This window comes from Molothrus aeneus, chromosome 12, assembly GCF_037042795.1.
Source record: "Molothrus aeneus isolate 106 chromosome 12, BPBGC_Maene_1.0, whole genome shotgun sequence".
Lineage (NCBI taxonomy): Eukaryota > Metazoa > Chordata > Aves > Passeriformes > Icteridae > Molothrus > Molothrus aeneus.
Window position 1 is genome coordinate 21,298,601 of NC_089657.1, and position 27,455 is coordinate 21,326,055.

Genomic DNA, 27,455 nt, shown 5'->3' on the forward strand with positions numbered 1-27,455 from the left:
GTGGATAATTATAAACTATGTCACTTGCACAGGATAGCTGAATGTTTGTGTTTAAAATTATATTGCATAAAACAGCACATACTGCATGGCAGGCACTGTTTCAATTAATCTTTCATTATTGGAGAAATCTCCATGCATACAATGTATGTTTGTTGGCAAAGCTGCATTATTAAGAAAGGATGACTGGAAGGATTTAAAAATAAAAGTCAATACAGAAATTTAGATGCTATTAAGAAAAATGCAAAGAATTTTCACTGTACAAGAAAAACAGTAAAAGAAAATCATTACAAGATTATTTCAGATAATAAATGACTCTTGTAATGAATTTACAATCTTGAGCTCTTATAATAATTGACAGTGAAAGTGTAATTTAGTAATATCATCATAATCCTATCAGTTGCTTAGAATGGGTTATGGATAAATAATTTTTGTTTGGTTGGAGTTTTTTCAGATCGATTATGGCATATTGGCCCCAGAGAGCTTTAAATGCTGCCAACTTCACAAGGAGAGGAACAAGACACCTTTCAGAGCAACATCTTTACATGTAAAGTGAGGATCTGAGTTGGCACCCATCAATAAAGAACAAAACAGTAATATTAATAGAACTCCAAATTGCCTAGGACACATCCTGCTTCCTTTTGCAGCATGCTGGTGTCAGCAAACACCACTGAGCCTTCCATAGCCCTTCCAAAAAAGAAAAACAAAAACCACCAAACACATGCATACACGAATTGCGATAAGGTCTGATTATGCCCTGGCCACCCTGCTCCACTCTGGGAATGATTGACACACACCAACTCATTGACTGTCATTGATCATGACACTGTGTGGCACAGTCCTTAGCCACACTCCCCTGTGGCAGTTGGGTCAGCTTCTGCATATGATGGGCAGACCCCTTAAAACACTGTGATGATTATCACCACACAAAGTTACTGCTCAGAAGGCACCTAGCTCACAAATAAACTGTGGCTAATTCAGAGATGCTTAGAGCTCAGATGTCATCCCTCCACACTCAAATCTGGCATTCATAAATGTCTGCAAAGTCTGCACCAGCCTTGTCTCCCCACCTGCACTGCTCAGGAAGGACAGCTCTCCTCAGAGAAGCCAAACAGGATTGCTGCAGTTCTGGCAATTTCTAAGTTAGGCCAAGCGCACAGCCGGCCATGCACAGACCAGCACACAGCCCTGTTGTTTCCCCACCCTCACTCCCTACCACACCACTGTGCTGTGGGGCCATTCCTCTTCTGTGTTCCTGCCTCACTTCTCAGTTCCCTGCAAACACTCCATAGAGACACACTCAGAGGGACCAGCCCTGAGCTCCAGTGTCCACTGGCTAAAGCTGTGTTCTCAGAATGGAACACTTTGATCGGTTTCTGTGATGTACTGTGGCAAAGGAAAAATCAGACTGTCAAGCAAAATAATTGCTTCAAGATGGTTTTTAACTGAAAAGCCCATTTTCACTAATGGTCAGGAAGAATCAGGTATTTTGCTCCCTGCAGAGTTACAGAATCACAGAATGGTTTAGGTTGGAAGGGACCTTGAATGATATCTTGTTCCAACATCTGCCATGGGCAAGGAAATCTTCCACTAGACTAGGTTGGTCAGAGCTCCATCCAGTCTGGCCTTGTGAAAAAACAAACAAAATAAAACTAGAAACAAGTTGAAAATCCTAGGTAATCTCTCCAATTTTCTGGTCACAGATCCAAGAGTGTGTCTTCTTTCTCACCATAGTGCACCTTCTCTTCCTGCCCAAATACTTGAATGCAACTCCTACAGCACTCCCAACCCAATATCTACAAAGAACATTCTTGGACCAAACAGATCCCTCCTCCTCTCAGAGCAGCCAGTTTGGAATTCTCAGATGCACAAAAAGGCAGCATCCCCTGCTACAGATATATGTTCAGAAAGGCACAGAGCACAAGATGCACTCTACTGAGGACTACTACATTCATCTTCTACTAATCTTCTACAAGGAGATACATTTGATAATAGGAACGTGTGACTGGCTTAGTATAACAAACATTAAGTGCATCAACCTCCAGTTCTTTTTGCACTTAATAAAAGTGGCTACCCAATACATGTTGTAGCAATCTTACAATTCTGTACCTGTCATTTAAAAACATTAAATAACATTAGAATGCCAGAGTGCACAGCATACACAAAGCGTAGGCAGTTTTCAGAATAAGTGACCCAACCAGGGATGTTGTCCAAATATTTCAGTTTAGTGACCTCATCTGATGATGGAATTACAACAGCTATATTACAGTTCCATGAAAGAAGTCATTCTAGCTATGAAAACTATACAAATTTCTTAATATCAAAATTCAATTTATCACACATTCTGAACTGTATTATACACTAGGGTTCCTCCTTCTTCTGTACAGTAAGATATGCTTTATTTCAAAACATTTTCAGAAATAAAAATATAATAGCTATATAAAAGCCATAACAATATATTGGCTTCTTTGATTAAAGAACCTAAATTGTAATAACATTTAACAGCATAAAGTTCCAATTCACTCAGCAATCTATTGGAAATACACATGATAATGTTAAAACTACTGGGTTTTGACATTTGAAAAAAAAATTAAACAAACAAATTGTTACATTTGATTGTTTAATCACCTGAAAGTGGCAAAGGCTTCAAGCAGTTTTGGCGTTCAAAGAGGATGCAAACAAGCCTTTTAAAAGTCATCACCATCTGGGCATCAGGGACAATAGGCAGGAGTTGCCTCTCTCCCCAGGGACATACACACAGTGTAAGCTCATCATTACCATCATTATGCAGATCACACCATGGATGTTCAATGACATTTTACAGACAGATAAGACTAAAAAGTCCTGCCCTTAGGAACCAAAGCCTTGGAGGACAGGGCAAAGCCTGTATACCACACTTTTCAAACTGGAACTATCCATGTCACTGAGAAGTGATTTATGGGTCAGAGCCCTGCAAAAAGTCAGTAAGACATTGAATTTTGTAACCATTTCCTCAGAAAAGACTACAACTTAATTACTTGAAGATTAAAGGTAATCTTCAAAATGTCTGTGATTACTAGGAAGTCAGCTCTGACTAGTGCTGCAGGACATGATGAAAGACACAAGTCATGGTTCTCGAAAGCCCATTTAGAGACTTATTGAACATCTCACATCTTGCAAAGCAACAGCAGTGCAACTAAGAACATAAACACAACAGAAACTACAATTACAAAGTCAAAGTCTGGTGCTACTACTTGACAGAAGATATTCCCCAGTCCATTACCAACATAAACCCTCCTGGCTGTCAGTAATGCTCTGTATTTCTTCAGTCTCAGTCCTCCATGACCTAAATATTCACTGATTAATACTTCTGTGTATTTAACTCTTTGAGGGCCCTTCATATTTTTCCATCCAGGCTGGTCAGAAGAAACACAAGAGCACTGGGCAGCTCCTTTGGAAGGGAAACTCAACACCTGGTAAGACCAGCACACTAGCACCACTAGCATTCCATGTTTTGTATCTATTGTCATTCTGCTTCTCATAGCAGTATTTTCCATTTTAACAAACCAGATCAAACACCCAATTGCAGAAAGAAATGGTAAATCCTGGGCTAAAGGACAGAATTTTACACAGGTGCAAGATACATGTGGTGGGACTAATGGTGTGGTTTAATACTACCCTTAGCGTCCTCCTACTGAAAGAGTCTTCCTGCCCTGCTCCCTCAATCACAGGCATTATTCTTCCTTGGAACGTTTTGACCCAGCTCAGAACTGACTGAACTGATCCCATGCATAGGGCAGTGGTGTGAAAGCTGCACTCAGGATGGAAGCCAATAAGACCACAGGCAGCAGAAATAGGAATTGGGCTTGGAGGCATCTTCTACAGTGGTACTGCAAGCAGGGCTGCTGTTGTAACAGGTCCTACACTCTGCAGAACCCTGGGAATCACATGGTTTACTGCAACTTAATTGGCCAGCAAACAGAAACACTTCATCTCAGTTATTATTATGCAATGGCATGGAAAAAAAAAAATATCACAACCTCTTGTTCTGCAACAAAATACTTTTTCACTGGGAATCAAAAGTATTGAAAGAAGTATTTGAAAACTGATACCATTTATTCCTCTTAAAAGCAAAGTCACCTTTACAAGGAAAATAACTCTAGTTTGATCTTTCCACCTTCTCAGACCATAGCATTTTTACCACTCATTCACTAAATATAACCCAAGTTAAAGCAGTTTGTCTTTTATAACCAAAGAGGTCAAGACCTTGAGCTTTTTCAGTGAGGTGTGTTTTCCAGACATCTACAATTTTCGTGGCAAGGGTTTTTCATTGTCATATCACATTTATAGGGGAAATTAAACTTCAACTGATCCCATGCTTAAGTGAAAAGGCTGGTTTTGGTTTCCTGTTGGAACTTGCATATGCAGAAACTTCCTTTTTTTTGGGGGGGGGGGGGAGTGGGGGAGCAAGGCAAGAACAATAGCTCTAAAAAAAACAAGATTCAGTTTTAACACTGAATTGTGAATTTATACACTATGATGAAGTCTTCCCTTTTTTTGAAGGGGTGGTAAGTGGGACTCAGTAAGAATTTTTAAACTTTGGATGTAGTTCTTCATGGCAGTCCATACATCCACACTCTCCATGTACTGGAAGGGACAAGAAGCAGGATTAAAGTGCAAGCTAGTGCCAGTCTCTGACACACAGCAAAACCAGGGTGTTCCTAATAAAATACTGCAAATTAATTTAATCCTATTTTGTAGGACTGAAACCAAGACTTTTCTTTCCCCACTTAGAAATGAAAAAAATTAGTAAGAAAAAATAAATACAGATGCCTTGATTTCAGGTGACTGTCATTGAGCTCTTAGAGCACTACTGCTGAGAGCAGGTGGAGTAAAAAGCATCATTTTCATCACCAGAATCCTAAAGCACCAAGAATGCTGTAATGGCATCACCAGTGTCACTCTGCCCTATCCCCACTGGATTTTCATATGTTAGAGCTATTTCTTTTGGTGTTGATTTCCTTACAGCATCAAGTTTGACTCTAACCCTAGAAGTAAGAAGAGGTTTATTGTGTCATTTGCGGTTGGGGATTTTTGGCGGGGAAAGGAAGGGTGGGTTTATGTGTTTTGTTTATTAGCTACTCCTAAATTTGGGACTTTCAAGTTTTTGCCTCTAATATTATGTATCCTAACTGTAAGAATCTTGAAAGCAAGGTATGTAACCACAGAAGTCTATATAACAAACGCCACCAGTCTCTTGCTCTTACTTGTTTTTTCTCATAACAGATTTATCTCATTATTTGAGCCTCTAGCTCAAAAGAAATCTTTTCTCAGAAATGTGAGATGAATTTCTGAAGGACTAAATTTTCCTCACATTTTCTATATTTAAAATTATAACATCACGTAACTTCAAGAAAAAGGGAAAACAGGCTACATCACACAGACATACAGCACTTCAAAGGAGATAATCCTACCCAGATGTAGAAAATTTCTTTTAAGCATTACTTGAAAATTTTGCTCCAGCTTAAGACAGAACTCAACATTTTTCCAAAGTAGAAAAGTCATTTTATTATTCATTTGGCATCAAATAAAACATTAGATTAATGGGTGTCAAGAGGAAAATGCGTGGTTCTTCACATTCTCATGTTGAGATGTAGTGTAATAATACAAGGTGAAAGTCACTGTCATGTTGTACTTACTTTTCAATTGCCCCAATACTGAAACATACTCACAGCTCTGCCACAAGGGCAAGTAAATCCATACACTCTCAGAAAATGTCACAGACCTACTTTCTCTCCAAGTTTAGATAGGCACAAGTGACAACTGCAATGATTTTTACTTTCATTTAACCAAATTACCATGGTTTTTTCCATCAAGTATGATGATAACTGAGAAGCATGTAATTACCCTCCTCTGCTGACACTGAAACGCCACCTCCACAGAACATCTAGTACATTATTCCACCAAATTCACTATCAGTTACATAGGTTGCTGCTACAAGTATGAAACAAACACCTCTCCAACCCTAGTAACTCTGCCAGGAGGGAGCAGAAGACAGCACCAGGGAGATATCTATAGGTAAGATGTCTCCTCCCCAAAGTAAATACTCTTCTAGAAGATTCCTAAGCTGGATCACCCTAAAATATTAACCACAAAACAGGCACATCTAGTTCCACACATGTGCCCATAGCTGTGGCAGTGGAGAGAAATCAAACTCCACAACTCCCCATCAAAGCCTTTTACTGTGCTGCCACTACTGCCTTCCCTGCACACCCTCTCTAACGTGGGGAGTCTTTCATTCCCTTCTGAATGGTGCCAGGGCCTCAGGAGAGCTCAGAATGCCCTGTATGGTCCAACTTCTCACAGTCTGTGTTCACCACTCCAAAATCTGTAAGTGATGATGGAGAAAGAAACTGAACACAAACCTTACTCCCCTCAGGCAGCATTACTTCACTATGTCCCAACAAGTGCAGAGGAACAGCCAGCACCATATCTCGCAAAACCCTCTTCCTCCCTGAGAGGTACACTCAGCATCCCTTAGCAAAGGAGGGTAGAAGAACTGTTTGTTTCTTGACCATGATCAGTCTTTTTTATTGTCGTCCCCGAACTTGCCCCTAACTCCAGGCACTTCTGTACAAAGATTCTCTTACACATTAGCTTGCACATAACTTTCAGGAATCTCCAGGCTCTGGGTCCTACATGGGAACACCACACAGGAATCCTCAGGACCATGGAAAAGCTCAGAAGTTTTCAGATCTGCAACAACAAAATTGCAGTAAAGGCAGACCCTTAACTCCTGTCGAAGGTGCTCATGTCCTTGTTTAGATCCTACCTCAATTATACCACAAACTGAATAATACATTGGACTGAGCTTAATCCAAAAAAGCTCTGCATACATAATTTACTTTAAGAGCTGGATATCATTAAAAGTCCTGTACCAACAGGAGCTGTAAGATACTCCTTCAAACAGCTTAGGGAATGCCCAAATAACAAATATTAAACAAAAAAAACCAAAACAGCAAAAGCATGGAAAGAAGTCTGATCCAGGTCCCCATGTTGTCATGGTGACTTCCCAGTCATTTATGTACTTCAGACATATTTAGAAAAAAGCTATATTTTCACCCCTCCCTGCCAAATAATGTAAGAAAGGGAAAAAAACCCTGCTAGCTTGTCCCAAGCCAACCAAATGGCAACCAAATCCTTTGATCAGGTAGCACCCCTGAAATATTTTAACCAATACTTTTCCTGCACTGTGAATCAGATACTCAGAAAACATGGAAACAGACATCAGCAGAAAATTCTAATTAATAATCCATCCGATACCTTTATCATACAAGACTCTGAACACACTTGAACCAGACAGGTTTCTGCTTTCAGATTATTAAAAAAATAATTACTTACAATATCATTTAATTCATCCCAAATTTGCAGACACTGTTTGCAAGCAATTGGTTTTCTTTTACCAAGTACTATGTGTTCCACATGCCGCTGTTATCATACAGAGCAATTAAACAGTCTTAGACGGTTCAAAAAGCATAAAATCCTCTCAACATTTACATGCAAATACTGCATAAATATGGATTTAAAAAAGCAAAAAATCAATACAGCTCATTATGGAGCTGTACAGAAAGAGCAAATTTTTTACTACCAGTACTAAACTGCTCACACTCAGCAAGCACTGCCCAACACCGCCAAACCCCCCCCACTTCTACACCAGGAAAAGGCTAATGCATAACACAGTCGAGGAGGAGGCATCTAGTAAGACACCATTTTCTACATCATACCTGAAAAAGCATTACAGACTCCACAAGAAAGCGCTATTTGAACAGATCACAGCATGCACACTTACCAGCAGCTCGCCAGCCCAGCCATCTGCCCTTGCCCGCCACCTACCAGCATTCAGGAAATCATTGCATTTGCTTCACAGACAGACCATTCTGATGACCCTCACCCTCCCCATTAATCAATTAATGAAGCAGGACTGTTTTTTCCTTACTAAGCAATGTACGGACACTAAGCCACTTGAAGGTTGCCTGTTCCTTCCTGCTGCAGGGCCTCCCAAATAAAAATTGCCCAGCCAAATTCAGGCTTTTTCTTTTTTTTATATTCATTCAAAGCTGTAGGAATACACTCAGCCCTTGACAATGCCAGCTTGCATGATGAAAGAGCAAAAGTAGTTTTGAGGCTGCAGAATGCCTTCTGTGGGTTACCATGGAAATAAATGTGGCAAGGGGAGGGGGCTTCGCTGATGGCAATTGCTGCTACTCAGTGGAGATGTTCTAAAGCCAGACTGCGTGGGAGTGTAGTCCAGGAGAAGAAAATGTATTTTACTATTACTACTATAATTTCATCTGCTCTCCCTTTCATTTGCACCAAATTTCACGTAGTTGAAAAGCATGAAACTTCCCTGAGATGCTGAGGGGATGCTGGTTGAAACAAGTGCGGTGTAAGATCCCTCCAATGAGGAGCTGAAGAAACTTTATTTACATATCGGAATTTACACAGATAGGAATTAATGCTCAATCGCAATTAAAACTTGATTGACAAAGATGAACGTGTTGCAGAGCTGAGGATGTAGCAAGGAGGACTAGTTTCACAAAGGCTTGATAAGAAGCATCACCTTTATCATGAAAACACAAGGCAGCCTTTCCTTTACAAAAAATTCTCACATATAGTATGAAACAGATCACCTCAAGGATCTTGTCCCTTGTGAAACTGAGAAAAGTTCATCAACAAAAGCAGGGTGGACACTGTGGCACACTGCTCCACAGTGCTCCTCCATGAGATCCTGACTCACACCATCCCACCCTTCCCCTCCTTGCATCTTGTCAGGGTCCCCACGGAAAGTCAACCAAAATAATCCATAGGAGGTGGAAGCCTGACACCAAAATCCCAGTGAGAACAGCCAATACAATTTCATCAAACTGATTATATTTTATACAAATTTAGTTAGTATTTTTTAGAATATTATTAGTAGCATTTTTTAGATATTAAGAAAAATTCTTTAATTGAAACAGAATGGCTAAACATTAGAACAGGCAAACCAGAGCAGTGGTGGAGTCATTGTCCCTGGAAGTGTTCAAAAAACGAGCAAACATGATGTCTGGTGACATGATTTAGGGGCCATCATAGGATTCAGTCAAATGTTGGACTTGATGATCTTGGAGGTCTTTTCCAACCTCAGAAAGAGGTAAGAGCTGCTCACTACAGTGACATTAGCACATTGCTCCAACCAAAGTGCAAAACTCACTGTCCAATATTTGCCACAAAACAAAGCAACTTCCACAGTCATCAGTTTACCACTGATTATTACCAATGTAACTTAATTTTGCACATCAAAAAATTCTCCAAGCACTGTCTCTGAACACACAGAAAAGGTTTTTTAACAGTAGTTAATTAATAGAGAGCTACACCTTGGCACACTAGCCAGACCTCCTCCGCCTCTCTGCAGAGGATACCAAGAAGCCTGCACCAACACAAAGCCCACTTTGATTTGCAAGAACAGCAGCTAAAGGCAATCCACTTCAAAATCCACCATTTATTTACTTATTAATTCCAATGGGCTTGTTTAGAAACTTAAGCCAAAAAGAGAGGAGGTAAGCAAGTTGTGGACCATATAAAAGGACGGAGTAAAGCCGGGGTGGAGACAGTGTGAGAGCAATTACAAGCCAGCTGGGCACAAGGCTGGAAAAAACCTGTCAGGCTTTGGAGTTTCTTCTGAAAACCCCAGTGCTGGCTGCTCCACAGCTGCTCTAGCCAGCCCCCACGCAGCTGCCTGCTCCCTGCAGCTCCTTCATCTCTCCAGTCCCATGTCAGAGAAAAGGAGACAGCACTGAGGCCCCAAGAGAAGTGGCTGATATCTTCTACCAAAGCGGGACCAGGGGAGAACTGGTTTGAGAAGTAACCTAGGCTAGGTCCCTTTCTGACTCCTCTCTCACTTGCAGCAATTTCTGCCCCAATCTGAATTGAGAGAAAGAAAAAAAAATATGAAAACATGGTTTTTGCAACATGTCACAGCGGTAAGATGAACTAGTACATTACATTTACACATATAAAATCCCTAGAACACACACTGCCGGGACCTGAGGAAGGCAGGAGCAAACAGTCCAATCCATCATTTCCACCTGTGTTCCTCCTCAGCCAAATACGAGTACAACATTTCTTTACAAGACCACAAATCAAAAACCGTAATACAAATAAAACACAAATCTGATTTTATGGTATCACAATAAAAATCAGTTTTGCTGATCACACCTGACCCAGGTGTGATCCATGCTTTCCCAAGTTCCTCCAGGTAGCCTCGCCATCATGTCTTTATAACTGCCAACAGCAAAATTTCACTCACAGCAAAATCTCACTTCATACGCAAAGTCAAGGAAGAGCAGAATTAAATCTGCCAATGCAAGCACAGCAAAGCACTATAAAACGTTAGCTACTACACACAAGCAATGGAGAAAGGCTGAAAGAGCTTAAAAATCCAAAGAGCCGGAAACCAGAGCAACCCAAAAGCACAGAGCAGCTCTGCAGGGCTCGCCTGGCATGGGCTTAATGTTTCTAGCCACATTGCCTCACACCATGCCAGCTTTCCACTGCGCCCCTCTCCCAGCTCCAGCAGGCACCAAGCGGTGCAGGATGGGGCTAGTTCAGAGCAACTCATGTCCACTGTCCAGCTGTTGTCCTGACGCTTCTGCCCGCTTGTCTCCTCTCTAGGAACCAGTCTATCTGGCTAATAAATTTTAGGGAAAAACAGAAAGGAAAAGGAAAAAAAAATATGTTTAGCTCCCTAGCCCTTCTGCTGACCACTCTGAAATGAGCCTGAGGAAGAAGAAGGGACTGAAAGCACAATGCATAAACCTCACTTACTCAGGAAACCAGATTAAAAGCCACACCATCAACTACCAGGGGAAGATCAACAAGACCAGGGAGCAGCTCAGATAGATTATTCTTTTCTTTAAAAGGCACCTGCTAGGGAGAGACAAAGGTATACAGTGAGGCTGAGCAGAAGGCCAAGAAATTGCAGGGAGAGCATATATTGATTATTAAAAGTCAAGAATATATTGATTTTTATGTGTATCATACATACCCAGGTATGTCTTGGAAAGGGCAGCCAGGAGATTTCTCTGAAGCCACCCTGAACAAACAAAAAAGCATCACTGTTTTAGACTTTCTAACAGCTAAATAGCAACAGACTGACCAGCCAACATTTCTGTGATTATGTGGCTAAAACCTTTGTGCTCCAGGAACATACACATCATAAAAATCATACCTCGTCTCCTAATAACAAGGCAAGGTATCAGATGTGCAAAGCTGAGGGGAAACACAGACTTTAGTCTTTTATTGCAAAAACATAAACAGAACAAAACTGACAAATGACTGGCTATTCAATATTACATGATCCTCCTGTAATCTTATTGAAGCTTTTTATCAGAACACTGCATGTGCAAAGAAATGAAGAGTTGATCTCATGGTTGGTGGTAGCTTTTAGATGACTGACAACCTCTTATTGGAAGAACAGACATAAAATTACAAAAAAAAAACCCCAAAACCAAAAAGGAGACATTGTTAAGGATAAACTATCATTTCAAATAATGTACCCAGAAAAGCAGGGAACAAGTTGATATCTATTATTTGTTTCCCTTATTTTTTGTGTTCTGACAACTACATTCATCTGCCAATGAAACAAAGGAAAAGTCAGCTTGCCTAACTGCTACATCTGAGGCAGACACTTGGACACTTGCATTGCTGTATATTCCTACTTTCGCTAGTTGCATGCACAAAAGTTAAACAAAAAACCAAACTAAGAATATGGAATAAATCACTCAAGCCACAGTGGAGCAAGCAAAAGAGCCTTTTTTTTTTTGAGTGGAATAATATCTTTTAAATAACCAACAAAAATACATACAATTATTAATCTGTCTAAGAGCTGCACAAGTGCATTGTGTTATCTGGTTCCCAAATAACACCACTAAAGGTGAAATGGTACATCAGCCCATGGAAATGTAAATTTATAGAGGTCCCAGTTACATCCGTGGACACGCTGTGGTTTGCAATATGTATTTTTATAATTTTCTCCTGTGCAGAGCTAACTGGTTAGAAAGGCAGAACACTCAGGGTACTTTTGTGAGCTGTACAGGTTTGCCATATATTTCAACCTAGTCCAAGTCACCTGAAAGGAAACAGAAGTGATTTTTTAAAGGATGACTTTTCACAATTCTCCTTGAATTTTCAACATTTGAACACCATCTCTGCTAACACCCAACATTTCCTTCTCATATGGCAGCAGAAAAAATCCTCATATGCACTAATAAGGCATATAGATGCTACCCTACAGACCCTGGCTGCTATAAATATCAATTTTAAAAAGCTATATGATACAGTGCTCATTAATTATTATTTCCTCCTGCATGTGCAATCACTACAGGGGCACTGCAACTTTAAAGCTTGATCATTCTGATCCACTAGGAGTTACCTTAAAGGCATTAAGACAGCAAGAGGATTTTATCACCATTCTGTTGCAAAGAGCAGCTTTTGAAAACCAAGTAACTTTTGAGAAAATAGAAGTAGCTCTGCTGTCAATCACTTCTGCTGCCAAAATACATTCCTTTAAGAACTCAATATCTTTGCTCTTTTAGTCTTAAACAAACTAAACAGAAATTTTTGCCTAGGTCATAGAAATTTCTGAAACTTATTTTAGAAACTCCCTGCATTAAGATCTGCAGTAAAAATAAAGAGAGAGGTTTAAATCACTTACATGGTCTAAATGGTGCCAAAAAAAGGTTAAACACCCAAATAATTTCACCTACTTAAACTGGGTAATTTTTCTACTAGAACAACTGAAACAAATACTCCTCAATAAAGCTAGAAAATGGGTCTTCAGACAGCTCTTATCCAGCCATTTCATACCACATCTTCAATAAGTGCATTAAATTTCACTGTTCTAATAATAGGTTATAATTACTATTATCATCACTGACAACAGACAGGCAGTGCTGACCATTTCTTTAAGCACAAACACTTCTGAGTTTCATCCTGGAGCTGCGTGTCCCTAGAGTGTTTTGCTCTGGAATCAAACCAGGAGAAAATCCAGAACTGAACCAGCGTGAAGGGGGAAACAGGGGGAGCTGGAAGTTCAACTCAATGAAATCTGTCAAGCAAGAATGAGAGGTGTGAAGTGCCTTTTTCCACTTTCATTTTATTTTCATAGTCAGAAAATGCTTTGAAAGTAAATAGAACTTATTTGTATGAGGTCACTGATGGGAGCTGTATATTTCTTCCAAAACATTTGGAAAAGAGGAACCAGACTTGAAAGCATAAACTATAAACTATGGCATGCACATTTATTCACAGTTGACTTTGCAAGTTCCAGTTTGCTTTTTATCAGGACAAAATCTCATGGTCTCATTTCCTTCAGTTAACAGTGAACTTCATTATTAAAACACGAGGTTTAAAATAGACCATGACTTCACCCAAAAAACAAAGGTAGTCTTTGTGCAAGGGGAACAACAGTTGTATGCTCTGAATGGTGCAAAACACAGCTTTAGTAAGAGCATGAGTGAGGCCAATTATTCTTAATTTTTTATATGCAATTCTTAACTTTTAATACATGTATATATGCATTCATACACTATACATATATATATATATATGTACACATATACACCTTGACAACCACTCCTTTTAATAACTTCAAACTTAAGGAGACATAGTTTGCTAATGTTACAGTAATTGTTCATGATTAATTTTATGTATCATCTCTTTAAGAAAAATATTAATATAAATCTATCCACAAATAACATCACTGAACAATTTTCTTCCCAAAATCCCTATCACTGCTCCCATAGCAGACAGTGCACAAGAGCAGCACACTGTGCTCAGGTCTGTGACATACTGAAGTCATCAGTGAGGAGAATGAATCTCTGCAATTAGCTGAATACATGCGTATGTATAATGAAGCAACTTGCTGTCTGCATTTCCAGGGATTTCACAGCTTTTTGGAAGCTCGGGGATATGGAACACCAGGGCCTGCTCTTGGTGAGAGCCCTTTGACAGCAGTTTGTTGGACCATTGGCTGTTTCTAATTTTATTATTCCTACAAAGGCACGCAACAATCCCAAAAGAAAGGAGCCCATCAAGATAGGCACTGTGCAAATACTTACTAAAAACAGGCTTTGTTCACAGTTCAATCAAATAATGCTTTAAAATGAAGGAAAAAAAAAAAGTTAAATGTTGCCAAGGTTTCACAGCAGGAACAGAAGTGTAGCATGGACTCCTGGCCAGTGTCCTACCCAGCTCCTGGGACAGAGCTAGCTCCCTTCAGCACTGGTTAGCGAGCTGGTAGTATTGTTTCAAAAAAAAAGAAGTAAATAGGAACCTTTGTTCTCCCACCCCACAAAGTAAATAACTGAAGTATATGTATTCTTGGTGCACACAACTCCTCCACATGGGGGAGGCAGGGGAATTCTTGTGGGAATCCCCTACTAAAACACTGGCAGAATATCACTGGCACTACAGAAAGCAAATCTGTACATTAGTCACAGCCCAATGCAAACAGCATGTACAATTCTGCAGGAAAAAAAAAAAAGGGAAGAAGTACAGAGAGACTGACACCATGCAGAGAAGTTAGTATCATTTCATGCAAGAACCAGTAAAAAGAAGAGAGTAGTATCCCATATTGATTCAGTTGCACTGAGCAGTAAGAGTATTTGAAAGAAATCAGGTTTAAATCAGTTCTTCCAAGCAAAACCTCAAGTTTTTCAAAGAATCTAAATCCTCTTCATGGCACACTAAAACAGGGTCATCCCACTGCTGCCATACAAGGTTTAATAGATCAAAGATTTTGTCTTCCACAAGTAGAAGACCCTTGGATTGATTGTCACAAGCCCATTAAAATTGTTTTTAAAGATACTTGTTAGCACATGGAAAGTGTCAGGTGGGCTCATATAAGGATTTATACCAAAGTAACACTATCCAGAGCAGAAACTGTATTTCTGTAACAATCTATAATGTAAATATGGGATGTCCAAAACAAGGGCCAATTCCCATCCAAATTCCATAATACAGCAGCCTTAGACAAAAAGAAGTGTAAGGATTTATTGAGTTAACATCTATTCTTCATGACTAAGGGTGACAGAACCCTGCAATCATAGAATCATTAAGGCTGGAAAAGACCTAGAGATCATGAAGTCCAACTGCCAACCCAGCACCATCACGTTCACCATTAAACCATGTCCTCAAGTGCCACAGCAACATTTTTTTAACACTTCCAGGGATGGTGACTCCACCACTGCCCTGGGCAGCCTGTCCAATGCTTCACTTTCAGTGAAGGAACTTTTCCCTAACAGTCAATCTAAATCTTCTCTGGTGGGGAAGAGGTCATTTCCTGTTGTCCTGTCTCTTGGTCCCTGGGAGCAGATCATGATTTACCTCTGGCTGCCCCCTTCCTGTCAGGGAGTTGTAGAAAGAGACGAAGTCTCCCCCAACCCTACTTTATTCCCCCCATCTCCCTCAGCCACTCCTAGTGCTCCAGACCCTTCCCTAGCTCTGTTCTCTTTCCTCAACACACTCCAGACTCTCAAGGTGGGGCCCAAAACTGAACCCAGGATTTGAAGCACAGCCTCATCACAGCTCAGCACAGAGGAAAAACAGACTTCCCCTCTGGGCTTCTTTTGGGTTCAGTGCAGCATCTTCTGCTGGAGCAGGCAGAATGCTACACTGCTTTCCTCTACTCAAACATACAACTGGGCCATCAGCGGTCCCTTCTTTCTCTTACTTAGTTTCCAAATTAATTCAGAAACACCAAAAATGGTGTTAAAACAAAACACTGCAGAAATCTGCACAGCAACAAAGAGCCTGTGATCATATCAGCAATTTTTACATAGACTATTGCTCTACTTCTGGTTTATGAAAAAAGCTTTAACACTCAAAGCTTTATTCTGCAGCTTTTGTAATTAGTTCTATATATGCATGCTTTCATGAAAAACAAAGCAAAAGTCTTTTTGTTCAATTTTGCCTCTCAATTTATCCTTTGCTCAATTGGTCATTTCTCTACCAGGCCTAAGAGGTACAAATGCCCTTGTTTCATTGCCAGGAAACAGCAGCAGCACACTTGCTTGACATGGCAAATCCATGCATCTCACTCCACACCAAAGAAAAAGTTTAAGCTTTATAGATACAAATTTTTAAAAAAATTTTTTAAAAGGAAGAAAAAAAATCTACTAGTTTCAGTATTGCATTGATCCAAAATCAGTGCCTGTACAAAGATCTGCAAAATTCAAATCAACTCAAGCCTGTAGTATTTAGAGCCCTCATCTTGGATTTTGAAATGTGTTCAATCATAATTAATCAGGCTTAATAATAATCTTAATATACAAAAGGTGTTTTTCAAAACACCCCAAAAATCCCAAAGCACTTCATGAAGTAACATTTCCATTCATATGAAACAATATATCAGTTACAGACATTCAAACACCTCTCAGCTGAGATTTTTATAAGCTTTTGGTGAAGGGACCTAGACAAAGAACTACAAATCAAAAGACTCAATTTTGAATTTTGCCAGCTGCTATTTTGGGCGCTGAGCATGGCAATTTGGAGAGCACTGCTCTGTGACCAGAGCCTGGTCTGAGATGCTCTGGACCCAGAACTAGCTCAGTACCTGCAGAAGAAGCATTTACTTTAGTCCTTTGATTTTTCACATAGCCATGAAACTGCACCCTGGCTTGAGGAACAAGGTCACAATGCATTTGTCTTGCACTAAGTTGCCTATTTTATGGCACGCAGGGCTTCTGGTTTGAATGTTGTTCTTTTAAGCACAGCCTCTCACACAGGTTTAAAATGTTTGGCACAAGACAGTCCAAAAAAGCTCTTTGTTGTAGCTTGCTGCCAAGAGGTTTGGACTTAGGATGGTTATCATTTGTTCCCTCCATACTAGTGACATCCTTTAGACAAACATTTGGCAATGCACTCTTGGCTTAAAAAAACCCACATTTTCTCAAGGAAACATCCTTCCAAGTTAAATGAATATGAAAAATTAGTATCTCTGTATGAAAAAGGTGGAGAACTACTGTACTGGTTATGAAACTTGGACCTGTTGGACTACAGGAAGAAAAGCAGGGCACAAATGAAGATAGAAAAAGGCAGAACACCACTTCCAATAAATTCCCAAGTTTCCCACTGTGAGAAAATGTGTGCAAATGCAGTCAAACAAATCACCCATGCCCTCAGTTAATGTCAGCAGCACTAAAACAGAGCTGCACTGAACCACCCTGTGACTGGTGTCCCACTCCACTCTTCCCCGACCTGTAAAACATGATTTTATACACAAGTAATTTCACGTTCATATTAAGGTAAATATTTTGTTGCCCTTGGAACATTAGAGTCTCCTACCTGCCTTTAAGAGCTCTTCAGATCCTCTTTAATCCAAAAGAAAATAAATTTTATGCATCTTTTGCCCCCTTCAGTAATACACCTTGAGAATATCCTGTTTTTTTTTTTTTTAAGTGAAACAAGTTGATTTTAAGACAATTTTCTGGACACTTGTAGTAAACCTTGCACAGCAGACAGAGCCCCAGGACTGTTGGGACTGGTCCTGCAAACACATCACAGCGCAGCTCCTCTGGAGTCCCACAGGCACCCAGGAACTGCATCTGAGGCAGCAATAATCTGCTATTACTTATTAAGTTGGGCTTCAACAGATGTTTAAACAGAACTGAGGTTTATCATCAATAAATCTGTCATGCTCACTTAGCTTTGCCTCTAATTAGGGATGCATAAACCTCCCCCTGTTCAATTTCAAATCTCTTCTGAACACAGTTTAAAAGCTCCGTTTGTCTCACTTACTGCTTTATGGTTTTGGTCAAATTCTTTTATGGAGTTTTGAGACAAAACTGAAGGGAACAAAAGAGTTGATCATGAATATCGTAAGAAAAGTTGTGAAAAAAGAGTGAAAGTGAAAAATAAAAGATTTGGGGAACAGATGGTAAGGGAGGAGGGAGGGCAGCAAAGAACACAACAAACGCATACCATGGCCTGTAAACTATGGCCTGTAAAATCCCAGCCTGGAGGATTTGAAATTGCTGTCAATATTGTGGTAAAACCTGCAAAGGCACCTGGTCTCCACCACACAAATGGATATTAAAACTACTCACATTCTGATGAGTTTAACAGGGTAAGAAAACACCCTTCTTAGGGTCTTTACTCCCACCAGTAACCTCTCATTAAACAAGAGTATAGAATCATGGAAGGGCCCTCAAGGTTCATCTCATCCCATACCCTGCCACAGGCAGCGACACCTTCCACTAGCCCAGGTTGCTCCATGCACTGTCCAGCCTGGCCTTGAACACTCCCAGGGATGGGGAGCATTGTCTGTACATATCCCTCAAATTTTACAAGTACCAAAAGAAAGCATTTTGGAAATAAGATGTTCTGAAATTTTTTCTAAATCAACATAGGAATACAGAATTTTTCATGCAGGACCACTCATGTTTTCATCCTTAAGCATCAAGTGTCATCTGGTGGACTGACTCAGAACTGCACCAAAGAACCTCACATAAAAAATTTTGCTAGGGAGGAAAAAATAAATGAACTAAACAGGGACAATATTTACCTATGGCCTCAGAAATGTAAAGAATAGAAGTCCAAACCTCTGCCAGGTGCAGGTATTATGAAGATCAGCCATAAGATTCTTATAACACATCCAGGGATTTGGTGGACTTACCTCTCTGAAATTTGGGAAACACAAATTTTTTATGACTTACTGTCTAAAAAGCTGTATGCCTCCAACAAAGACATGGAAAAATCTCAGTCAAATATTTATTTAGTTTTTTAATCTAATCTGAGATCCATAAGTAACTACCTGAATCTAGAACTGGAGCTTTAAAGGAAATCTGTCACCTTGGGTAAAATGTCAGGCTGTTTTCCCTCATCAAGAAAAAAAAAATTCAAAGGAATCAAAAATCAGATGCCTTAATCAAGGCAAACAGAGATGCTGCAAACCTTTAAATAAAAGCAAATTTTTAACTAGAAATCAAACTTCATATTTCTTTTTGTGCCTTTGAAACGTATATCCTGTGCTTCTCTCTCAACCAACGTTAATTAGCTCTGATATAATGATTTTTAAAACCAGACATCCCCTTTTTTTTCCACTAAAGAGAAGTAAGAGACTGAGCCAAGAAGGAAAAGATAGATTACTAGAAACTCCTACTAATGAAGCTCCTGGAGACAAATAATAATAATTTTTTTTAAAAAACCAAACCTAAATAAACAAACAAAAAGGAGCCATTACCAGGATCACCACAAAATTATTTTCTATCAGTTTTAGTGCTTCAGTTTTAAAAGTAATCCCCCCTCCAAATGAACATATTACTTTAAAGACATTGATTGTAAAACACATTTAGCAATCTTGATAAGCAAACAATGGGGTACACACCTCCAAGAAACACTCCAGTTTATAGGAAGAAGACAATTGTTGATCAACTTAGGAGGCAGAAAAAACAGCAACATCTTCCTGACCTTTCAAACAATTTCATTGCTTATTGTGGAAGGTCATGGCTACTGATGGCACTAAAGCAAGTTTTAATTGTTTGAAATCACAGCAAAAGCCAATTGTCAGAGAGGCAGCCCAGCCTTCACAGCATGGCTTTATTTGTCAAGGTCCTAGAATGATCTGGGCTCAATGGCATTTTAAAGATTGTTTCATTTCAACAAGATGTTCCTGCCATGGGCAGGGACATATTCCACTATCCCAGAGTGCTCCAAGCCCTGTTCAACCTGGCCTTGGACAGTTCCAGGGATCCAGGGGCAGCCACAGCTGCTCTGGACAACCAGTGCCAGGGCCTCACCACCCTCACAGCCAAGAATTTCTTCCTAAAATCTAATCTAACTCTGCCCTCTGCAGTGGGAAGCCATTTACTGTCACTGTCACTCCAGGCCCTTTTCCAAAGTCCCACTCTAAATCTCTTAGAGACTCTTTAGGCACTGCAAGGGGCTCTAAGGTCTCCGGAGAGCCTTCTCTTCTCCAGGTTGAATGCCCCCAGCTCTCTCAGTACAGCTCCAGCCCTAGCTGCTACAATCACGGGACTGTATGCTTTTAATTCCTCTTGTTCATTTCCCATGCTGTATTAATGTGCATAGGGGAATTTAAGCTGGGTCCTAGTGAAGCCAATCTACTGGCTGGAGTGGAATTGCTTTGCACTGTTCTTCAGGTGCTCTCCTGCTGACCTGTTACCATCTCCAGGCTCTGGGTATCTTTAGCTGTCACTACCATCAAACCAGAAGGAGTGCAATGGATTGAGGTTCTCCTACTTTACTTTTTGGGTCTAGTGGCTGAGTTCTGTGTTAGACTGGGTTGTTCTGTGTTATGCAGTCAGACATTTGCAAACATCAATTTCATCATTATCCAAAGTCAATTTGATGAGCAAAGAACACCTTACAGACACAGAATTAATCTGCTCTCTGACACTTCTTTCCTGTGTGGGATCAAAGAGAAGAGTGGCCAAGGCTCAATTCGAGCCTTGAGTCATAGTCCCACCAAGCTGGCTGTCAAAATTCACGGTGCGGGTTTTCCAGGGGATGACAAGTGAGATGTCACTATCCCCATTTTAGTGCTAGCCAGAGGGGTCCTTTGAAGCTATCTCCCACCTCACTTCATATTCCTGTGTTTTGGTTTGTAGCCAAGCACAGCCTGGGAGCATATGACCTGCTCTCTCTCAAGAGGACAGGCATTGAGTGAGTGTGTCAAGCACACAACAGCAGCTGACAGGCACGTGGTCTTTCAGGGTCTACCGTGAGCTGATCTCAAAGCCCTTCACACTCACACCCAGGGCAGATGGTGAACCTCAGCACCACCTTCCTTCCACAGATCCAGTTCCACAGGCTAATGCAGACATAGGAAATACAAGCTATTCTTCTTTCTTTGATATTTTTAAGTAAACATCTTACCTAAGCAAAATCTACCACTAAATAACAAAAACTAAGAATACATCCCAAACGGAACAATGTCCACTATAACTGCTTCCCACACCTCAGTCAGAAACAGAAATACTCCAAGAATTGTTTATACTCCTCCCTTACAAGCCAAATCCAGTCTTCCCCCAAAACTGAGACAAGAGAGAAGGCAACCACCAAGTCCAGTCTATCCAGAGCAAGTGAGAGCAGAATTCTTATCAGGAATTTCTAACAGGAAGCATTCACTAAGAAAAGGTTTGTAGAGACTGTTAGTCTCTGCATTCCAAGTCACAGTTGCCACTAATAAATACCAATGCTACGGATGGAGAGAATCCATCCAGCTGCAAGGGAGACTGTGTGTATCTGTGCACTCTGGATCAAGCTGAAACTTAAAGATTTTCCAAAACACCACTAGTTCTTCATGCCAAGAGGTGTCTTGCTAGCAACACACTAGCCTAGATATCCAGCCCAGTCTTTTGGGTAGCCTTAAAGCTGATCCAAGTCCAACAGGGTTTTCTAGACAGCTCAAATAACCTAATCCTGTTTTTTACAGACTCCAAATAAAGTCCTCAACTGACCAAGATGAATTATGGAAGAGAAAAAAAGCTTCAGGAGGTCAGAGGAAACACAGCCTCTTCTTGACTTTCTCAACTGCTGTCAGAGGTCCAACTGAGCCCACAAAGACCAAAAAGCATTACCTCAAAGCTCAATGCAGAAGTAGCTGATTCAAAGTGTAAGCACTGTATACTAACACCTAAAAGTCAGTTTTTCAATTATACAGTGTTAGTCAGTACTTGAAACAGGACAAGCTTCTGATTCTCCTGATTAGAAACCCTCAAGCAACCAAGTGCAAAACATGGTCTGCCTAACTGCAGAGAAAGCTAGAACACTAGAGCAGCACCTTACCTCTCAGTAATCTCCTAGTTCCATGCCTAGTTGTTTTAGGTGAAATCTAAAAATACTCTAGGTAGCTAAAGAGGTTAATAAAATTGTTCGTTGGTTTGGTTTGTTTTTTTTTTTTAATCAGTTTACTGCAATACCATGCATTTACTCCTGGTGCTCCTAGGTAAATATGATCTTGCTATTAGTCCTAGCAGAATAAAACACTCTCTATATATAATAAGAGGAATAAGAGGAGCCCTCCTCCACAAACTGCACGGCAGCAATGGTGCCAAAATTAAGCTGTGTTACAGCTCAAGGCATCAGAATGTCTTACCACAGTGCCGAGTAAAGCCACTTCAGTGAGAAGTCTTCATGCACAATTAGGGATTGCAAACCCTGTGTTTAGATGCATGGAAAGAAGCCAAGAGACTTACAAGAATTAGCAGGGCCATATCTTGAGTTTCCTACAACACCCACTTTTTCCAGTGAAGGAGATCTGTGGTCTTCTGATGACTCCATCAAATGCCACTTTATCCAATACAAAAAAGATGTAAAGCCACCATGACACCAGCTTCTAGCTAAAGGAATCTTTTCCTGACATACATCTTACAGATTCATTAAACGCTCATCTTTCTAGTTTTGCCTTTGGTGCTGGTGCCAAGACTGCTGGCTGCCAGTACAGTAGTAACTCAAGTTTGTAATGGGGGAGGGGGGCAGAGGAGCATTCCTGACAATATTAGCAATTAGGAGTTTCCAGTAACACCAGCAGAGCACTGACTGGTGAACAGCTCTGAAATGCAGAAAATTATTTTCTTCTCTCAGACCTGATCGGCCATTATAAGACAACCTCTGTTACCACTGTGACTGCAGGACCCCCAGAACTCTGCAGAGACAACAGTTTAGATTACTCACCAATGAATAAGACCATTACAAAGCTCTTTTGTTTGGCAGAACTCAAATTCTCCCACTTTTCAGCATCACATTTTTCCCTTGCCTTCAAGTAACTATCTCAGCCACTGATCACTAAATATCCTTTGTTTACCTCAAAAATGACAGATACCTTTCTGTGACTGCTGCAATTTTTTCCTAATCTCCCAAACTGAAAGAAATCTAGTGTTTCCAGATGGACCCATGTGCTTCACAAGCTGAAGCACAAAAATAACTTCTTCAATCAATTTCTACTGTAACAAACACACCCCTCCGACAAAGAGGAAAATGAAGGGGGGGGGGGAACTTTGTTCCTACTTTTATTTTCCCATTGGAACAGAGTGGTGTAACAGGCAGTAAAGATTTTTTTTTTCCTGTCATTTCCTGCTCTTATGGACCAAAGTCTTTCATGCCACATAAACAATAAAATTTCTATCAAGCCTGCAAATACAGAGTGGAAAAGATAATAGAAGAACTATTTAGAATAGCCTAGGCTTTTACCTAATGATATTGACATGTTGAAGACAATCCTCAATTGCTAAGCACCCCAGATCTTAAACTAAGATTACTTTACAATCTGTATCTTCCAACACTTTTAAAGATAATCTAAGGAGATTACCCAACATTTGAATATGGAAAACACTCATAACATGACTTGTAGGGAACTCTACATTTGGTTCCGATCTCTGAGCATGCTTGGGACCTAAATCTGGAGAAAATAAATATCCATTTTCTTACAAAGCTGAATCTGCAAGGGAATATACTGAACCTCCATGAACTCAGAATATTTTTTTTCCCTAACAAGATACACATTTTTCCTCTGCTGTACTGGGTCTGCTTAGTATTGCAAGCTGACTACAGTACTAAAACCTCAAGTGTCAGTGCTTGTTTCTGAAGTGTCATCCCAAAAAGAACACTTGTCCTGGGTTCCAGCCAAGACAGGGTTAATTTTTACTGCAGAGCCCAGAGGTTATGCTGTACTACTTCACATCATTTTCCAGGATGGGGGAAGGAGTCCCTTCCAGGTGGCACAGCATGGTGTGGTCAGGTATTGTCAAGGGTCCTGCATGGTGATGAGCACATGAATTGTTGGCCTCTTTCCTGTTCATTCTGTATTACGATTGTTGCCTTTATTGTTAATTTTCTATGTTTTCAGTAAATTGGTCTTCTCTCAAGTCATGATCTTTATCTGCTCTTTATCTGATCTTTTATCTGATCTTTATCTCTCCAATTCTCCTATCCCGCTGCCACAAGGGAGAGAGAGCAAGTGGAGCATGGCTTGGAGAGTCTTGGTGGGAACACTTAGCTGGGGAGAACATTCCCAAACCATGACACCATGAAACCAGGCATGCCGACAAAGAGCGGAAAACATGTCACTGTTTATAATAATCCTGGCTACATGATATAAAACTATGGTGTGCCCACATTTACAAACACTGCAAGCCAACTTTTAATAGTGGGCTAGCCTACCTGAACTCAGAAGATAATGCTTCTTTTCTAGTGGAAAATCCATCCAGGGATCAAATAACATATAATGGAAACTAAAGCTGAGCTTACTATACTGCGCTATACTGCTAAGGATCTGCTGTTCGCCTTCACTGGGATGAAGCTATTCCAGCATGTATACAACACATAATGTTATTTTTGAAGGTCTTCTTAAAAACCAAACACACTCAAAAAATCCCAAACAAACAAAATAACCAAACCAAACCAAACAAACAAAAGAAAAAGCCCAAACAAAATCAAACAAAACCAACCACAACATCCTCCTCCCACAAAAAAACCCCACAAATCCCCCAACAAAAAAAGAAAAACACCCCCAAAACAGTACTTGTAACAAAGATTTCTCTATCTTCCCAGGTAGAAGACCCTTAGCCATGATGGCTAGACCCCAGCTGAGTTTACATGGACAGCCCCAAAAAGGAAGGAGCTGACTACCTGCAAGTTGTTTTAGCAGAAGAGAGCTTAATGAGTGCTCTAAATTTGGAGACTAGCACAGGGAAACAAATCAAATCTAGACACAAATAGCTTTTTTTTACATGGTCAGTATGACAGAAGCTGAGGGAAGAAGAAACTGGAGGTGTTTGCATTAACTTTCGGGAATAGTTAGTGTGCTGGGAATGTATTCAGAAGCAGGTCTGCATGATGGGGTGTGGATCTGTCAGCTCAGATCTAACATTCAGGAGACAATTGCCAGCACTGAAAAAAAAAAACTAGAAAGAAGGAAGCCATACTCCTGATTTCCCTCAAAAAGCAATTAGTTAAAAAAAAAATCCCAACCCTACAAGACAAAACCCTAGCCAAAAAACACATTAGATTTAGTATCAGTAATCAACAAAACCAGAAAATCAGAACAGATATAATGTGTAGGATTGACAGAGAGTGGCAACACTGACCTATCTAGGATAACTCCAAGAGACCAGAGATGTCAATATCTTTAATGAGTATGCTACATATTTCAGCCAAACAACAGAACCAAACACTGTCACTATCTAGCCTCTACAAACATTTCTATGCTTTCTATAAACTGCTGTAGAAATCCACAGCTGAGCTACACTTCAAATCCTGCATAAATCAGCCTCTACCATGACTGTCATTAAATAAACCTAAAAATAACAATGTAGAAAAAATACAGACTTCTAGTTTTTGAACAAACTAGTTCAAATCTTGCAACTGTGACATCCAGCTCTTTAAAAATGCATTTAGTATATTCTAAAAGGAAGAGGAAAAAAAATTTGGGCACTACAGTTTAATCAATATCAGCAAGTGGAAATGAAGACTCTACACCACATCTTGAATAGGCCAGCTGAGTGCAGGGCATGGGGACAAATTCAGAGTCAGCTGAAGAGTCAGCTAAAGATGCAGCAACACATTTTCATCACTGAAAACCAAACCAAATACAAGTCAAAGCCAAAACAAGGAAGTATAACAATCTACATCCAGTTTCTGCATATTCATATTACAGAATTACATATGGTTTGCATTGGAAGGGACCTTAAAAACCACCACATTCCAATCCCCTGGCTATGGGCAGGGATGCTTTCCACTAGACCAGGTTGCTAACATGGAAAAGACAAACATATTTGATAAATGTGGTCCTTATGAAGAAAAATCTTGTTAATTACATTTCTTTTATTCTGGACATAAATTACACATTTATTCAGTAGACACATTTATACAAGTCTATTACCCAGCCGTAACACGACCTAAAAATATATATAATTAAGACGCATCATTTTAAGCAGAACTCTGATTATAAATCCATCAGTAAGTTGAACATTACCACCATATTTCCAGCTCAGGCTCCCTTTTGGATAAGCATTTTTTCCAACAGATTCTCCTTCTCTGGGGATGCAATCTGGGCATGCAATCTGGCTTATCAGCTCTAGTCCTGTACTGGTTACCCACTGACATTAGAAGACATCGAAGAAGCAATACCCAGGCAAAGCTCTGGCTACTCTGTTCAGAGAAGGCTTTATCTTGCTCCAGCCTGTGTTAATCCCCGGAAGTGTGACCGCCCTCCAATAAATCTATCTGGCAGCAGAATCGTCAGGGGGAAAGCTGTAAAATTTCTTTGGGTTGTGTCTTTTAACACCAAAGTTGCTGAAAAGCCTACTCTGCTTCTAAGTGAAATAAATTACAGTAATCTTCACTACACCAGACTGAAATATAAGGATTTGGATTTGAAGGTCTGCCACAAGCCTTCTCAGCAAGGGCACACCACTGCAATCCCCAGCATCAACTTAAAAAATCCTTAAACCACCATCTGATTTTCAAGTCTTAAAAAAACAAACAAAACCAAAATGGAAGTTAGAGAATCACATTCTAACTACTCCCCCTTCTATAAATGTGCTCCCCTTGAAAATTCTTACTAACATTTTTAAAAGAAAAAATAATTTTATTTCATAAAAAAGTATTTTAAGGCCTTTACTGCAAATGATGACTCTGCAGTATTTTTAGAAACTAAGGCATATGTCATTTAAACATCTTTAATGCATTTCAAAAGATAGATCAATATATCGATTTACCAATCAAATGGATATTAGATTAAGTCTCATCTTCTTTTCCTCACTATCTGGTGAAATAAAAAATCAGCTTTTAGCGCCAAGCACCTCCTCAGTAGGTGCCTGAAGGGATTCCCTGTGGGATGCATGGCACTAAGGAATGACAATGACAATGGATTTTGTTATTTATCATATCACCACACCCAGAATTCTTCAAGCTACACCAAGAGATTACATGCTCAAAAGCCTCATTTAATATGCAAAATCACTTCTTCCATCACAAGATAGAGGAACATAAATTCAGTGGGAGGTGGGAATTACATGAAATAAAATTAAAAATCAGGGGAACAGCAGCATAGAGTTATCATAACTCCACAAACACAACCTATCTAAACCTCAATAAGTTTTGGATATAAAACTAAAAGTTTTAGAGGGCCAAAAGTAATGCACAAAAATGTGCATTTTTGCAATCTGGTCTCCAGAAGGATCTGAAGATCAAGGCTAAATTCAGCTCAAACTGCAGTAACTTGGGGTTTATTAATTTTTATTAGTCAGCCAAGCAGATGCAACAGCAGAAAAATTTTAGAAAAGATGTCATCAGGAATATCCTGGAGCTTCCATAGAACTGTGTCACTCAGAACTGAGTATGTCAGAGGGAAGAGACCAAGAACAGCTGGAAATGAGGAAAAAAAAAAAGTGTTAGGTTGATCCTAAGCCACATCAGTA

General features: G+C 40.0%; 1 protein-coding gene across 5 annotated transcripts in view; it reads right to left on the minus strand.

Moving 5' to 3' along the window:
- Nucleotides 1-27,455, minus strand: part of FGD3 (FYVE, RhoGEF and PH domain containing 3) — a 92,454-nt gene that overhangs the window by 55,373 nt on the left and 9,626 nt on the right. Inside the window, exon 1 of one of the 5 annotated variants that reach the window (XM_066557916.1) lies at nt 7,973-8,017. The exons of 3 other annotated variants lie outside the window; for them this stretch is intronic. The gene's annotated coding sequence lies outside the window, so the exon portion shown is untranslated. Of the gene's footprint in view, nt 1-7,825; nt 7,919-7,972; nt 8,018-27,455 lie in introns of those variants that run through there. One more of the 5 variants, XM_066557918.1, reaches the window with a different exon arrangement.